This window comes from Gambusia affinis, linkage group LG16 (genome assembly GCF_019740435.1).
Source record: "Gambusia affinis linkage group LG16, SWU_Gaff_1.0, whole genome shotgun sequence".
Lineage (NCBI taxonomy): Eukaryota > Metazoa > Chordata > Actinopteri > Cyprinodontiformes > Poeciliidae > Gambusia > Gambusia affinis.
In genome coordinates this window covers 12,645,008-12,660,816 of record NC_057883.1, presented here as the reverse complement: position 1 = coordinate 12,660,816, position 15,809 = coordinate 12,645,008, and the positions used below count along the sequence as shown (strand labels likewise).

The window sequence follows — 15,809 nt, the reverse complement described above, 5'->3', positions numbered from 1 at the left end:
TAGCCTTCGTGAAAAAACTTTAAAGAGTTGACAAAGTTACAAATCACAAGGATTCTGTAATGCATTCTCTACTACTGGATTGTTGAAATTTATCTTCAATGTTAAAAGGCCATAGAAGTCAGTGGTACACAATTTGTTTCACACAAGTGAAAGACAAGCTGTGGCTTAGTTTAAGTGGAGTCCACTGCTGGTCTCAAGTGGCTCTGTAAAGATGTCTTGCTGTGGTTGTTTTAAAGTAATACTTAAATATTTCATGAAGTCTTTGACAACCCAGCTTTCAGCTGATCTAAAACGTTGCATCAAGAGTTCTGGTGAAAACAAAAAGGAGACACCATATTTCTCCTACATTAGCTTCCTTTCGTTGGCTCCCTGTTAAATCCAGAATAGAAACTTGAACTCTCCTGCTCACAAATAAATCGCTTAATAACCAAGCTCCGTCACACATCATAGGTCTGATTGTTCCACATGTTTCTAGAAGAACTCTTTGCTCTGCCAGGTTTGCTGGTGGTTCCTAGAATTTCTGAAAGCAGAACGGGAGGCAGATCTTTTAGTTATTTTTGCTTCTCTCTTCTGGAGTCAGCTCCCAGTTTTAGTCTTTAATAGATGTTTTGGCTGACGTTCAACCTTCTCTGTGTATCAGAATATTAACACAGAACATCAGCATGAGCAAACCATAGTTAGGGCAATAAAGGGGCATGGCAGCATTATTTTGCAGGGATGTATCTCTCCCACAGTGGCAGAGAAGCTTGTGAGATGACTGAGAGATGAGCAAAGCTAAATACAGCATAATTGTGGAGGATTTTTACAACTTCATGTCTGCTGTTGAGGACAAAAAAGGCAACATAATCTCTCATTTGAACCCAATATGAAAGACTGTAAAACTGTTGACTATACATTCCTACTATCCCTACTATGCTCATGAACAGAAGTAGTTCATTGACCTTGTTCCTTTTAATCTTGTTTGATAAAGTATTTCACAAACAACACATTAGAAGCAAAAACACGACTCCACACAACACTGGAGTATTTACACACCAAAAGGAATTAAGCACACTTGGACCCCACAAAACCTTTTCATTTAGTGCTTCTTTTTGGTCAAAAACTTCAAAATGTTCTAAAGATGAACTGTTAAAACATTCATGTCCCACTGAGGAGTACCTCCATCCAATGTTCCCCAAGATATTTCACCAAAAGCTAACTATACTCTTAGTTTATTTCACAAAATGTTTATAACAAAATATATTAAAAATGACATTTCTATATTGATTTCTCAACGTATGTCATACATGTCATAGACTGAATGTTTGGATTATCAGCCTTTTAACATATGTGACCTTACTTTATATGTATTCACAGCCACCTTTATTTAAACCCTACATAGTCCTGTAGGCTCTTTGGACTGCCGAGTTGTTCACAACATGACAAATAAATGCAGGAAGAATGATTTACAGCCTGCATGATGCATTCCCACTCCAGTGCCCACCAGGATTGATGACACAAACATATATTTATCGTTTCCGACTGTAGCTGTATAAGTAGAAGATTCAAAGCCGCCAGCCTGATGGGGTCCTTCTGTGTGTGCTTGCGTGCCTTTAAGAGAAAATGTTCTCAGCCTTATTTATAGCCCACTTTGCTAACAACATGAACCAAACTGCTGAACAAAGCATTTGTTCAGCAGTTGTGACTGTGACAAAAACTAAAAACAAGATGAATTAAGAATTCTATTCAAACGACTAAAATAATATGAAAAGAATACTTTAAAACAAGCATCCATCCATTGTCCAGCTTGTCCTTGAATAGTGAATTGTTTTTAGTCATTTTTAACCCTATTTCAGATGTATTTGTTACACATTTCATCTGTTTCATGTGCTAAGATGGGAGAGGTACAACCTAGTGATTTCCCTCCTAAATGAACAAACGATCTTGTAAGTGCTGCAGTATTAATTTAAAATTCACCTATGGACAACAACAGCTTGTTGAGATTTTTTAATTATATATTTTTAGCAACAGACTGTGATGACAGTGAACAAACTGTGCTATTAAACTCAACAGATTTCAGCAGAGTTACTTGGACTTAACAACTACTTAACAATGATTAGAACAATGGGTGGGCATCACAAGTTTCCCTCTATTTTGGTCCAAGTTTCTGACAGTGTTGGCATCACCTTTAGTAATTGCATCAAACCTACTCTACAAGGCTCCATTCTTGCCATGTCTTCATACTTGCTATGTCTCAGTTTTATTTTACACTCAGTAATGAATGTTGAGCTAATTTAATTGTGAAAATAGACACAAACGATAGTGACTGAAAAGAAAAATACTTTCCAAGTGCAAGTGGTACTCAAAGATGACGCCTATTGTATTGCAACACTTTTTTATAGATACTTTTAGTCTCTATATTTTGATTCAGTATTCTGTATTTTTTTGCTTGTTTGTTTTGTTTAGTGTTACTCTCTGTCCTGCTTGTTTTATTGGTTTCACCTTCTTATCTGCTATTTTGTGTTATGTGTTCTCTGGCTTCTGCACTGTTTTATTGTTTCGCACTTGTTTTCAAAGTGCTTGAAAAGTGGTCTGGTGTTGTGTAGGGGCAAAGCACGACCACATATTGAGGCCTTAGTCCTCGCGGTGGTGGTCGCAGGTTCGATTCCCGGCCTGGCGACATTTGCCACGTCTTTCCCCTCTCTCATTACCCTGTTTCCTGTTGAACTACTGTCAAATAAAGGGCACTAGTGCCAAAAAACATGGTCTGGTTTTGAAAAGGAAAAAAAAAAACAACTCCCCAATTTCAATTTATCCACTATAAATCAAATTGACAACTGCTGGTGAATTATGCACAATGAAACCCTAACTGCCTCAATTCTGGTTGGATTTTCACAACTTCATGCCTGTTTACTCCTGAAAAGGAAAGAAAGCCCACAAGACATGGTAGGCGCTTGGGCTGCTGTAGGTGGGTTTGTGGGAAAATGAAGAGCACTACCTCCAGGCTTCAGAATCTCATTTTCCATATTGTGTTGCTTGAATGAAAGCAGAGGTGTTCCTGGCAACAAATAACCACTACAACCGAGGGAGTCAGGAAATCTCTGGAGCTTTATAAAACCCCTTACTGCAGAGGGAGCTTGTCAATTGGATTTGTGGGAGGATATTCTGTAGCTGTCACTGTGAGAGTCAGAAATCACATGATACAAAGAAGTCTTTTTACATCTTATAATATAATACTTTATCTCTTGAGTGAGAGTGTTTATTTATTCCCACAGGTAGGAGGTATTTCCCCGGAGTAGGAGCCTTTGTGTTGTCAGCCAGAACACTTAAGTATTCTGGCTAACAAGTCTTATATGATTAATGATGCTTTTGTCTGAGATTACAACATGATTTTGGGAGCCATGGCTTTTAATATTGTAAAGTAAAATGTGCATTTTTTCCACTTACTCAACCTCCATATGGTTGAGTAAGTGACTGTGACAGAAGTATTAATACTTCTCAGTCACAGCAATACATATATATCATCTCTGAACTCTGACAGCCGAGGAGCCCAAGTTCCCACTTCCTTATATAAACTTGACATTAAGGACACGATTAAGGAAATTTTGGAAACACCTCCAGAAGCGCACTGGCATTCATGACAGTCAGTTCTACCAATGAGTCTAGTCAAGTTGATTTGTATAGTGCATTTTACAGGGTTTAACATGGCAAAAAAGACATAATGCAGGCAACATTTTGTCAAATGCCATTGATAAAATAATGAGGAAAAATCATTATCAAATATACATAAGATATATTAACTGGTACTCCGGTTAATAGTAAGTTTTTAGACTTGATTTAAATTAAATAAGTGTTTCAGTATTTCTGTACTTGTGTCATGTGTACCTATCTGGCAGATGGAGGGTCTTAAGAATAGTCTGGCTTTTAAAAATGTGTGTATTATTCAACAAAGATGGCACTAATTGCAAAGGGACAATGGGAACACTTTTGTTTACTCACCTTGGACAGCTCAACCTGAAGCCAGAACATTCAGTCTTCTCCCAAATAAATATTGCTAAAACCCTGTCCTGTCTGTCTCCGTCTCAGCACGCTTTCATGTTCTCTCATTAGGATGAAAAACGAGAGAGGGTTTCTGGGAGGACATGTGCTCTGACACGGTCACAGCATTTTAATGAGGGGATGTGTTAATGCTCTGTTTATTTTATTCCTGCAAAAATCATGATTTCCTCCTTTTTATAAAGTGATCAGATGTTGTCAGGATGGACTCCTTTGATATGGATGTGAGTCATCCACTGTTTGACCTATCTGTATTTTCCTTAAACAGACCTTTAAGTCTAGAGGCTTAAATCAAAGGTTTGGAGAGATGTAAAAACTAATGTGAGCTGAAGAGGTGCTATTCTGTTTCATCTTGGACTCTAAAGTGCACTTTTAATATTTGATATCCTAAATCTAATAACACCAGATGCCATATCTGATGACAAAAAAACAACATCTGTCTCCGTTTTACTACTTTGTAAGATAAATTACTGGAGCTTCAGACCTACTGTTGTGCTTCTCTCTGTGTTTTTGTAGGTGTCTTGAAAAACCAAAACGAGACAAATACAGCCAAGGAGATGCAGGGTGGACTTGGACCCTATATTTCTCAAATAAATCAATATGTGTTTGGATACCTGACCTGATCAAACAGCAAAAGCCTGTGTTTGTGAGTATGAATGTGTTCATTACTATGACTGAGATGTTCTGCACAGATGTTAGGTTTTAGATTATCATGCAGCCTTCATTTTGCACTGGGTGGGTGTGTGGGGATGCTGCAGTGTGATGATGATGTGAGGGTTATGTTGGATCTACCTCTAGCAGCCCCCGGATCTTGGAGGGTGCTCATCTTGTGGTTCAGACTGTGGTTACCTAAACTAGATATAGCTAGTCAGGCCTGTAATTGAATAAAGTCAACCACGCAACAGGAGGAATATCAAACTTTCTTTTTTTTTTTTTTTTGTACCAGAGATAAGCTACCAACACTGCAAGGCAAGAAGACCCATTACACTTTTTGACAGAACACAAAAACATATCTATTTAAATGAGCACAAAAAAATGCTGTATTTTTTTTTTTTATAAATCTGTTATGCCATGCCTCTAAATGTAATCTAGAATCAATCAAGAGAGAAGGAAATGCTCACATGGAAATTAATTTATTGTGTTCATTTTAAAAGGGATTGATATTAGAAATCGGGGGTGGGGAGGACCAAGATCTTGTGGCACAACTGCAGACTTAAATTCATTCTTAAAATCTGTGGCAATAGTTTCCACTGAAGCGCTTAATCCAATCATATGGTGTTTGAAATATTTTGCAAAGAAATACGGCAGAAATTGATGGCGGTAACATGGCAACCTGTGAAATTAGATCAATGTGTATCAGTTTGGTAAGGTGATGTATATGAACCAAACCTTTTGGTCTTAACAAGCTGTAGGATGTTTCAACTAATAATGTTTAAAGCCTAAGCATGTGCAAAACTCCTAAATATCTCACTAAAATCTAAAGTTGTTCATCTTTATTATGAAATGTAGCTCTTTAACTTTAATTTTTTTTTTTTCATGGGTATGACTTTACTTGATAAATAAAATATTTTTCCATTTCAAATTACATTTACTTTCTACGTAAACGGTAAACGTGTTATACATCCAGAAGGATTTCCTGAGATATTATCATAGCAGATCCATCACACTGAACATTTTTCACTTCTAAAGCGTAAAATCTGTTAAAACCCGCATTCCTGCATGCTGTCCATTCATCACAGACTCTCACTTAGCTGTCAATTTTTTTGCCTCCACTTGGAATCATTTTCTCTGACAGAAAACATTTTTCAAACTGTTTTATTTCCTTTTTTTAAGATCATCATCCATGACAGCTAAAACTGGAGGCTGTTTGACAGATTGTCTCTGCGCTATATTTCTGTGTTAAAGACGTCTATAGATGCAGTTTTTGTGGATAGACATGCATCATAGTGAGAAACTCCCACTTTGCTAAGCAAACACTTTGATACAACATTAGGGACACAAAATGGGGACTGATTCACACCACATATTTAATGCTTTGGACCTGCTTTCTAATACCAAAAATATTTATTAAGTCCAAGAACTTTCAAGCAATAACTGTATTTTGTAAATGCAGTTATTATTACTAAACAAATATTGTGTTGCAGAACAATAGACGAGACTAGACTTGAGGCAAAGAGCTATTAATATATGGAAGTATGTAACTTGCAAAATACCAAACTATTCCTCAGTAACCTATCTGATGGAAGAGACTTTTTAATTTCTTTTTAATGTTCCTACAATCTAAAGGTTTTTTTTTTTTTTACAACTATGGTATGAAACAAACATTTCAAACATGTTCAACCCAATCATGTATGTTGATTGTAAGTTTAAAGTGTAAGAAACAACTTTCTGACAAATTACATACAGTAGAAAGCCTCAAATAAAACTTTATGTCATATTTAACCATTAAGAAAATATCTTTTATCTGTTCTACAAGAAACATATGAATGGACAATATTTATTAGCAGAACAATCATTCGAGAAATTCCAGAAAGCATAAATTAGAAAATATTACTTAATATTAATCAATGTGCCCAACTCTCTCTCTCATTATATTTTTTTCTCTTTCTTTTTTAACATTGGTGTCTTTTAGCGCTATTCCTGCAGAAGTGATTCTGCCTAATTATCCCAGGGGCAAAGCTCCCATGGCATTGAGTTAATCCATGATTGTCTCACCTTTGCTTTCTAAAGGGTGGAAACAGATAAGGACTTTTAGATAAGTGGTGGCAAGGAGACTCGTAGCACACTATAAAATAAACTGCAGCTAAGAGGTAATCTGCAAGGCAAATTGGGTTTCATGTACTCAAAAACGCTGAATTCTTTGGTATCCTTGCGGGGTCAATACAAGAATGTCATACTGTGTTTTGTACTGAAAACGGGAACAGATTTTTGTTCAGTGTGATGCGTTAATATTGCTTGTTTTGGAAAAAAAATAACTGCATTGATATACAATTAAATACCATTAACTCCGCATTAAAGTAAGGTGGCTATGCTGGAACCTCGTAATTCAAGCTTTGTGAGTTACATTCAAAGCAGTGGTGTACCATATAGGAAAGAATTGGGATGACGAGCATGACGTTAACAAAGCCACTGCAGGAGCATGGTTGAACTAAACAAAGTATTTCCAAACATTTCTTATTTTTACTTTCATTAAATCGCTAGGTTGCTTTTATGGGCATTATTAGCAGTGATCTGTATGAAAGCTTTTCAGCTGAAGATCCTCATAGGTGCAAGGTTTTATAAAGTATCAGCATATGCAGTTCATCTTATGACTACCTTGAACTGAGCACAAGTAACACTTGTCAGGATTTTCTGTAAACAGCTGCTGCAAATACAGACTCTAAGGATAAACTTTTGTGATTTTGTAAAGATGACTGCATGTGGTATGACATTATACAGAATTATTATTTTTTCCACCTTTTGTGCTTCCATTTGGGTGTGACAGTCCAAGCACTAAAAAAAACCCATTGGGTCATTTTCTGGCAAATAACTGGAAGGGATGGAGGTGAAGGGGCCAGAAACCACCACTGTTTGAACATAATGTGCAACTGCATTTTAAGAATTAGAAATCTTCATTAGAAAACAGTGAAAACTACTCATAACATCACTATTAAGTTTTTATTTTAAAACCCATATAGGAGACTTTATGCCATACAACTATAACATGCCATAATAATTTCACATAATCTTACCAGTACACAGTACTTTTGTATCTCGCTCACACATTATTTTTTGTTTTTAAGGTGAAGAGGCTGACAGCAGATCTGAGCTCAGCACCGACTGCTTGCAGCAAATTTCTTACAACAAAATTTTCCTTTGTTCTAGTGGATCTCTGTCAGGCAATGTCAACTTGGTTTCTTTTGTTAGGAAATTAGCTCTCTGGAGTTCCAGTCTCTTAGTTCATCTTCCTTTGTTATCCTGTTTCTTTTGGGATAAGGTGGCATACAGATTTGCTTTGGGCCACAGTACTTTTAATCGTTACTTCTGTGATAATTATTAAGCTTTTACAATAATATTGTAAAAGCTAATTATTAATTTGCAAAAGAGCAATATGTACAGTCTGATCGCAGGAGTTTAAACAATTAGGTTGAGGCTTGGTCCTACTTTCTTTGTCATCTAAATTCTATCCACCTTCTTTTTTTGCTCCTTTTTGCAAAGGAGAATAAATGTACTCCTTTTAAATATTCTGTCTTTTAGTGCTGGACAATGGCACAGCAGTGAATATCCTGAAGCTTTTTTCCAAACCTCTAAAAGTCTTTATTGCTTATCATAAAAAAAATTCTTTAAAGCATATTTTTAGCCTAGAGTTGCTCACTGAGTGTTGGTCTAATCCAGCAAAGTAGTAGTCAAAAGTGTTTTTGGTAGGGGCCCTTGGCAAATTGGGCTTTTTCACGTTTCTTCTCAAATGTTGTGGTGAGACTTTACTAGTTAAATCCAAGCTGTCAAACATGCATTTTTTCACTCTGCAATAGCAGAATTTCTTTAATAGTGGTGCAATGGTCAGCCACTTTCTTCTGAAAATATATGTAGACCTGTGTCACAATAGGAACAGTAAAGTGGTAAAATAGGTTCTTCTCAAATTAAGTAATTCAGTGTAAACATGCCCCTGATGGTAGACAACATATCTGAGGAAAAAAAAAAAAAAAAAAAAAAACATGTCTGGACTTTAAATTGCCTTCTCGCTCCATCTTCTCTCAGCAGGTTATCAAAGAGATGATAACATGTTAGCGTAACCCTGCGATCCCTCGATTGCTCTTGTTGATTAAAAAATCTGGCCTGAAATTTGACCTGCACTTCCACTTCCATCCTATTTCAGTTTCTCAGTAGCCAAGTTGGGGCTGCCCGACACCGGGCCCATCACAGCTCCCTGATCCTCCTCATTAGGCAGAGCCCCAAGGCTCTCCTTACAGTTCATCTATTCCCACATGCCATGCACCCTAACCTGCTTTCATTTTTGGCAGTTTGTGGAAATGTCATAAATTTTCCATGTGCAGTGTGTGTCAGGACACTGATCTTCTTGTCAGCTGTAGAACTAGAGAAAAATTAAGAGAAATCAGGTCGCAGTCATTTAATTCTCCAGGTTTTTACCTCTTTTCAGGGAACATTATCTGTCTTTTTTTCTTGTTATTCATTTTTTTTTGTTTTAATGCTGTAAAACCAAACTCTCTCTGAAGTTTTAAGTGCTGAAAAACAAATTAAAGCCGTAAAAATCCTCTCTTCCTCTCATGTAAAGGTTGTGGCAGAGCGGCAAATGCTGAGAGGATCTAAATTAACCCCCCTTTGAAGTTGAGCTCTCTGAATATCTCTATTAAAAAACCTGTTATTGTGAGTCATAGAAACAACTGAGACGAATCTGGAGCTGCATTTTCTCGGTGGTCGACCCGAATCCGAATACGCTGGCTATACGGCTGCATGACGCCCTCTGACAAACGAAGTTAAAACTCTGGTGACAGCAGCAGTAGAAGGCAAAAAAAAATAAAAAATCTAAAAGTTTAGCAGCTTTAGCTCCTTATCCAAAAATATGTTCAGTGTGATAGCATGTTCTATTTATATATGGCTTGCAGAGGGGATTTTTTTCTTTTTCTTTTTAATCCGAGGCAGGGAGGGGAATGGGCGTGAAATGCTGTACCACAGAGGAATTGAATATGTCTGACAAGGTATTAAAACTGAAGAACCACAGGCAGAGAAGGTGATAACAGCTGAGAATTGTTCAATAGTTTCCTTTATGGGCTGCATGTGTCACTGAGGGTACGCTGTATAAAAGATGTACCAATGTTTGTGAGAAAATCAGACATTGTTGTGGAAAACCTAATTACCTCTTTGAAAATGCTTAGCTACTCCTTAAGTAAGGAATTACTTGTAAATTTAAGACCGTTGTCAAAAATAAACATCTTTTCACTTTTTACTTAGAAGACAATATAATATTTTAATGATCCTTTGTGCAGCTTTTAGAGAAGTATACTCTCCTGTATGTATTTCAAAGTCTACATGAACATTGTTGGTGAGCCACTTTCTGGCAAAAATGTGCTGCTGGCTGGTTCTCCCATAACTAGCACACTACCAAACAGTATTCACCATCTTTAAAATACAAAATGAACATGGATAGTGTGATAGTTTGTGAACTTTTGTGATAGTTTGTGAACTTTTGTAACAAATAGTGGAGACAGGAAACGGATATTAAGCTACAACGTCCATTTTGAGGCTGCAAGGTCCATTTTGTCTCTTAGCTGGCATCACATTTTCCTACATATCATATCTACACAGCCTATGGTTAGTTTTGCACTCCATGGTTCATCTTATAGGACATGTCTATGCCTGTCAGTGTCACTTTTCCCTTCTGAGAATAATCAAATCCATATAAGAAACCAAGACAATGTCAAGAAACTGATCCTGGCTGTCACTGGAGATGTGTTTCTGTAACCCAGCAACTGTGGTCCCTTGAGAGGAATGTCCTGAAAATAAGGCCGTCAGATTTTCCATCAGAACAAGAGCTTCCATTGGCAGCACATTTCAGGCCCTTTTATAAGAGGAAAACACTTTTAGATAAACAAAGAAAGCTCAACCGTGAGAATAAATCGTCACATACTTCACTGAAAAAAAAGAATTCCCTTCATTTTTTAAAGTCAGACTTTAAATAAGGTCTTGTCTGTTTGAATTCTTCAGGATCAAACTTAACACCCTGGGCATCTTAGATAAAATATACTGAATTTCACACACAATGTCTTACTTTCAATAAGTAAGATATTGAAATTTTTACTTGTCCCTCCGTAAGACATTAAAATGCAAAATAACCCCCAGTTGTTTAGAAAAACATCATACTTGGTTTTCTTGGTATTCAGTAAAGGACAAGACTTAGAAAGCAATTCCTGTACCAGATTCAGACTTGATGTAAGAATCAAAGCTGCTGCTTTGGTCTGAGACCAAGTCAAGACCAAGACCAACACCTTGCACTACATGACTCAATAAAATGTGAAATATGATCGAAATTGCTAATCAAATTGACCTGAAAGATTTCCTTTCCCATAAAACACCTAGATATTAAATACTTAGAGCTGAAATAAACGTAACCAATATAAATCAATGAAAAAACAATCAATCCTTAAAAACAAATGTCAAAAGAGGTTCAACTATTGAGATTACTAAATTGTTGTATTTTCCAAACCTCAGTGAAGTATGAAGTGAAGCGATTAAAAAGGTTTTGTTCCAGTGAATTGAGCCCAGAACCCTAAAAAGTAAAGCTGACTGTTTTCTCCTGAACTCATGGAGCTCCAAAATGTCATGATATTCCATGAATATTTTTTTTTGCATTCTGTCAGGTTGCAACCACAAACTTACATGTAAATTATTGGATTTAATAATGTGTGTTTTAATGCACAGAAGAATGTCATGCTTTACTTTACAAATAAAAATCCAAAAGCTGAAAGCATAATTTGCATCCCATTTTTAGTCGTAGTCTGTTAAATGAGATCCATAGTTCAGTGCAGTCTGTTAGAGCATGATGGAGGTTCTGTCATAAATTGGCAGCATTTCTCTGAGGATCTAATAAAAATCAATGTATTTTTGTTGCTTATGTTTGTTGAATGTGTTCATTCCTGAAAGGATAGTTTGAGAACAGTTTGAGCTCTGAAGCAACTTTAGTCTTTTAGGTCATCCAAATGTATTTTTTTCTTTCCTGCCATTTTCATGGACCCTTCCTCCTGCCATAAGATCTCCATTTTTCAAAGTAAGTGAAAGTGGATCTTATACAAAACATAAACAGTAGTGCTTTTATTCTGATTGACTTTGACTTCTGCTCTTTGCGGAGATCCTAATTTATTCCTGACCTTTGGCAATTCCCTGCTACTCACTACATTTGTACATTGTTTTGTTGGTAGCCTGCCCTTTAGATCAGAAACAGACCTATGTGTTCTTATGTTTGCATGAGCCATGCGTGGGTGTAATGCAACTGGTGCTGCTGAGATGAGTAAACTTGATCGCAGGAAGTCGCCTTTCAAGGCCTGTCCGTCACAGACGGCCCTCTGTGCATGTTCAAGAGCAGGTTTTTATAACTGTGGGACATTGACAAGGGGAGGAAAAAAATCTCAGATTTTTATCCTTTCCCCTGATTCCTGCTTGGTAAATATTATCGCAGTGCTACAAGCCTCAAGGTATTCCACTATGTGCTCCTGCACACCTAATCACTGCATAGAAAGGCTTATTCCGGACAGCTTTTAAGTTGTTGGGGGTGGGTGGGGGGGGGGGGGGGGGGGGTTGACACAGAAGCAAAGTTGTATTTATTTAGCAAACTGCTGCTCTCAAAGCATGGAAATGTCTTAATATAACCTTGAAAATCCACAAACTCCCCAAACAACTATTTGTAAGGATTTTAATGCTTTATGCGTTGGATTTATAGTCTTTAAAACACTCAGAATTAAAGTTTAGTCCTATAGTTTACTTTTTCTATCTATAAGATGTGTATTGAATTTATTACTGGACTCATTATTTCTTATTACATTATGCTGACACATTGTTAGCAAAATGTAAATGCCTTCATTATAAGTCATCTGTTTGGAAGGACACAGTGTGCTACCTGACCGAATTTTTCTAGTTTTTCTCTGGGTTGAAATCAAGCATGAAGGACTAAGGAATTAGAATTAGAATACTGTTAAAAACCCAAAAAGACGGGCGTGCTGTGGTGGCACAGGGGATAACGTGACCCACGTTTGGAAAATCGAGTCCTCGATGTGACTGTCGCGGGTTCGATTCCGGACCCGCGACATTTACCGCATGTCTTCCCCCTTCTCCTTTCCTGTCAGCCTCCCTGGAAGGGAGGGAAAAAAAGCTAAACAAAAAGACTCTGAGTCTTAGACATTAAAACTCAATGAAATCTTCAGTTTGTTATCAGCATTGAAAATATTGTGAAGGTTATCCTACTGGAAACATTGTGTGTGAACAATACAGTCTGTGCTTCAAGAGCCATTCCATACAGATGCAGTAGGAAAAACAGCCTGGCCAATCATTGAGAGCACACACAGTACAGCACATGGATGTAGTTTTGAATTGGCCAGCATTTTCTTTAATTTTAGATTTTAAATTGTTCTACTTCATTTCCCTTAACAGACTTTTAGGTTTTCATTAGCTGGAAGCCAAAATGAACTAAACCCAGAAAAACAATCTAAATATGTCCTTGTGTATTACTCATTTTCATTACACGGGCTTCACTTTTAAAATTAAATCTGCTGACCTTCTAATGTATTAAAATGCATAAAATTGTCTCAGGTTAAGTTTTATTTATGCAGTTTTTAAGATGGCCAGACACTAAACGTGCATCGTCTCAATATAATGACAAGATGAAAAGATTGAGGTTCTGTGTTTTTTTTTTCTCTCTCTCCTTCTCTGTCTGTCTGGATCAGATAATATCTACAACAAATTCAAAACGTGCAACCAGTTAAGTGTTTTAAAGATTATTGCAGTCATGCATGGCACAATTGTGAACAGATGCAGTTTATATTCAAAAACACAACAGACAGGTCAGGGATAAAGTGGAGAAGAAGTTTACAGCAGCGTTAGGTTGTAAACAATATCCTAAGCTTTAGACACCAGTGGTTCAATCCATCTTCTGAAATGAAGAGTATGGCATGTTAAAGTTTCCAAAATAAGAGTATTTGCCTAAACTGACAGTTTTGACCAAAAGAACAATAATCAGAGAAGCATGATAATTCTGTAAAAGCTAAGGTGAAATACAGAGGAGGATAATCTGCTGACAGGACAACTATTGTTAATCCTCTCCTCTGGTATTCATACTCAGATGTGGAACTCTAATTATGAGAGCCTTACCTGATCACTTCTCTGGATATAACTCTGTACTAACAGACATGTACACTAACCTAAGTGAATAGTGATAAAATCATCAAAAAGCCTTTGGATGCCTACTTTTTTTTTCCATCTGGCTGTTAGAAGAGGAAGAGAAATATTTTATAATCTGAACTTTTTTTTTCAAAGTTATTAAATTTTTATAGTTCAAGAACAAACTGCTCTACTTTTGGAAATATAAGTTAAAACTTACAGTTTGTAGTTGGTATAGTTTTCCCTTGTAGTCAGTTCTTGTATTGCATTTACAGAGTACCCACATTGTATTCCTGCATTCTTTGCCTTTTAATATTTCATTTCAGTTTGATACTTTCCACATCTATTAGTCTGAATTATTTTATCTGTATAGCCTCCATTTGCTGTTCAGCACTTAAGAAGCCTTAATTCCTTTACACTGATTTTTGGCACTACCCTTCTATTCAGGACAGCCTTACTAAATACACTGACAAGCAGCTGAACTATGTTAATCCAATTAGATTGTTTAGCAGGACAGCCATGGTTAGTGATCTTATCTCATCTCCATCACTATTTTATAAATTCAGCTTATCTAGGTCTGTATCGAGCTACATGTGAGGTAGCAAATTATGAAGGTTGCCAGAGGCAAGAAAAACAAACTCCCTCAACTCATGACGATTTTCTGAGAAACTGTTGTACAGACGTCAGCTGCTGGCACAAAGGCTGCCACTGCCTCGGGAAAGCTTATCACCTTGAAAATTCTCCGCCATCGTTTTCAATTTTACACTACATTTCATTTCACATTTAGACATTTATATTGTATATTACCCTGGGCTCACAGTGTCTGAGTGCTACCTGTGTAACATTACCCCCAGGGTAGAGAGCTGCTCTGTGCTCATGACAACCAGCCAAAATTCCAGTGGGACATCTTTTAAACTTAGCTTGGCTCCAGTCTAGCCCACATGTCCACCAACCTCACAGGGGAGAAAGGACTCCAGATGGCCCGCATGTCTGTGCCACGCAAGCTGAAGTTAACACTCGTACTCATCCAAGCCAAGGCGTCAGGAGTGACATAGTTTGTTCTGCCATTCAGGCAAGAGAAAAGCCTGTTTTTTTTCTGAGAGGGAGCTGCAGTGGAGGAACAATAACAGCCATGGGACAAACAGTAAACAAATTATGTCGAGTTTGTTTCATTTTATGGTGCTTTTGAGGTCAGAAGGCTCAGTGCCTTTCAGAGGTACTTATACGTTTATACATTAAACCACAACATTCAATGTATTTTACTGGTGCTTTATGTGAAGGACCAGTACAACAAAGCAGTGTGAAATTGTAAAGTCGAAGAAAGTGGACAGATATTGTTCAAATTGTTGTATGTACATTTGTAATCAGTGAACCTGAGTCATACAATGCAACTACCTCTTGACAGCTGTTAGTAAACACAGTAACACAGTAAAAAGAAATCAAACTCTTTCTTGTCTTTTTAGCCTCATAACCACGCTTGCATTCTGAAAGATTAACTGTTCGCAAAAGATTTAAATTTAAATTTAATGATGCATTTGAAATTTTTTAACCTTATACTTTACATAAATGGTCTAACCCAATTAAATTTTAAAAGAATGAGTTATGAATTTAGCAAGCCACAAAGCCTGCATATATTTTTTTTGTAGTTTTAGAATTGTAAAATCCATCAAAATTAGTTCATCCCAGCAACTCTTTGTTCATTGCAAAACTGCATCGGAGAAAAAATTCTTGCAAAAGAAACTCAATTAGAACCCTACCCAGAAAAAAAATGTCCAATTTTTGTTTCTGCATTAGTATTACATACTTTTATGAATAGCATCTGAATACAATTACAGAGTTGTCCCTCAGCTGCCTTAAAATTCCTCCCTATGTATGTTATCTCAGGCTCTTTTCTATGTAATAACAAGTTC

The 15,809-nt window shown here is 36.8% G+C and overlaps 1 protein-coding gene across 2 annotated transcripts in view; it reads left to right on the top strand.

Moving 5' to 3' along the window:
* Positions 1 to 15,809, top strand: part of LOC122846427 (leucine-rich repeat and fibronectin type-III domain-containing protein 2) — a 123,641-nt gene that overhangs the window by 57,662 nt on the left and 50,170 nt on the right. The window contains exon 3 of one of the 2 annotated variants that reach the window (XM_044143397.1): positions 4,552 to 4,681. The exons of the other annotated variant lie outside the window; for it this stretch is intronic. The gene's annotated coding sequence lies outside the window, so the exon portion shown is untranslated. The remainder of the gene's footprint in view (positions 1 to 4,551; positions 4,682 to 15,809) is intronic. 2 annotated transcript variants of the gene reach the window in all.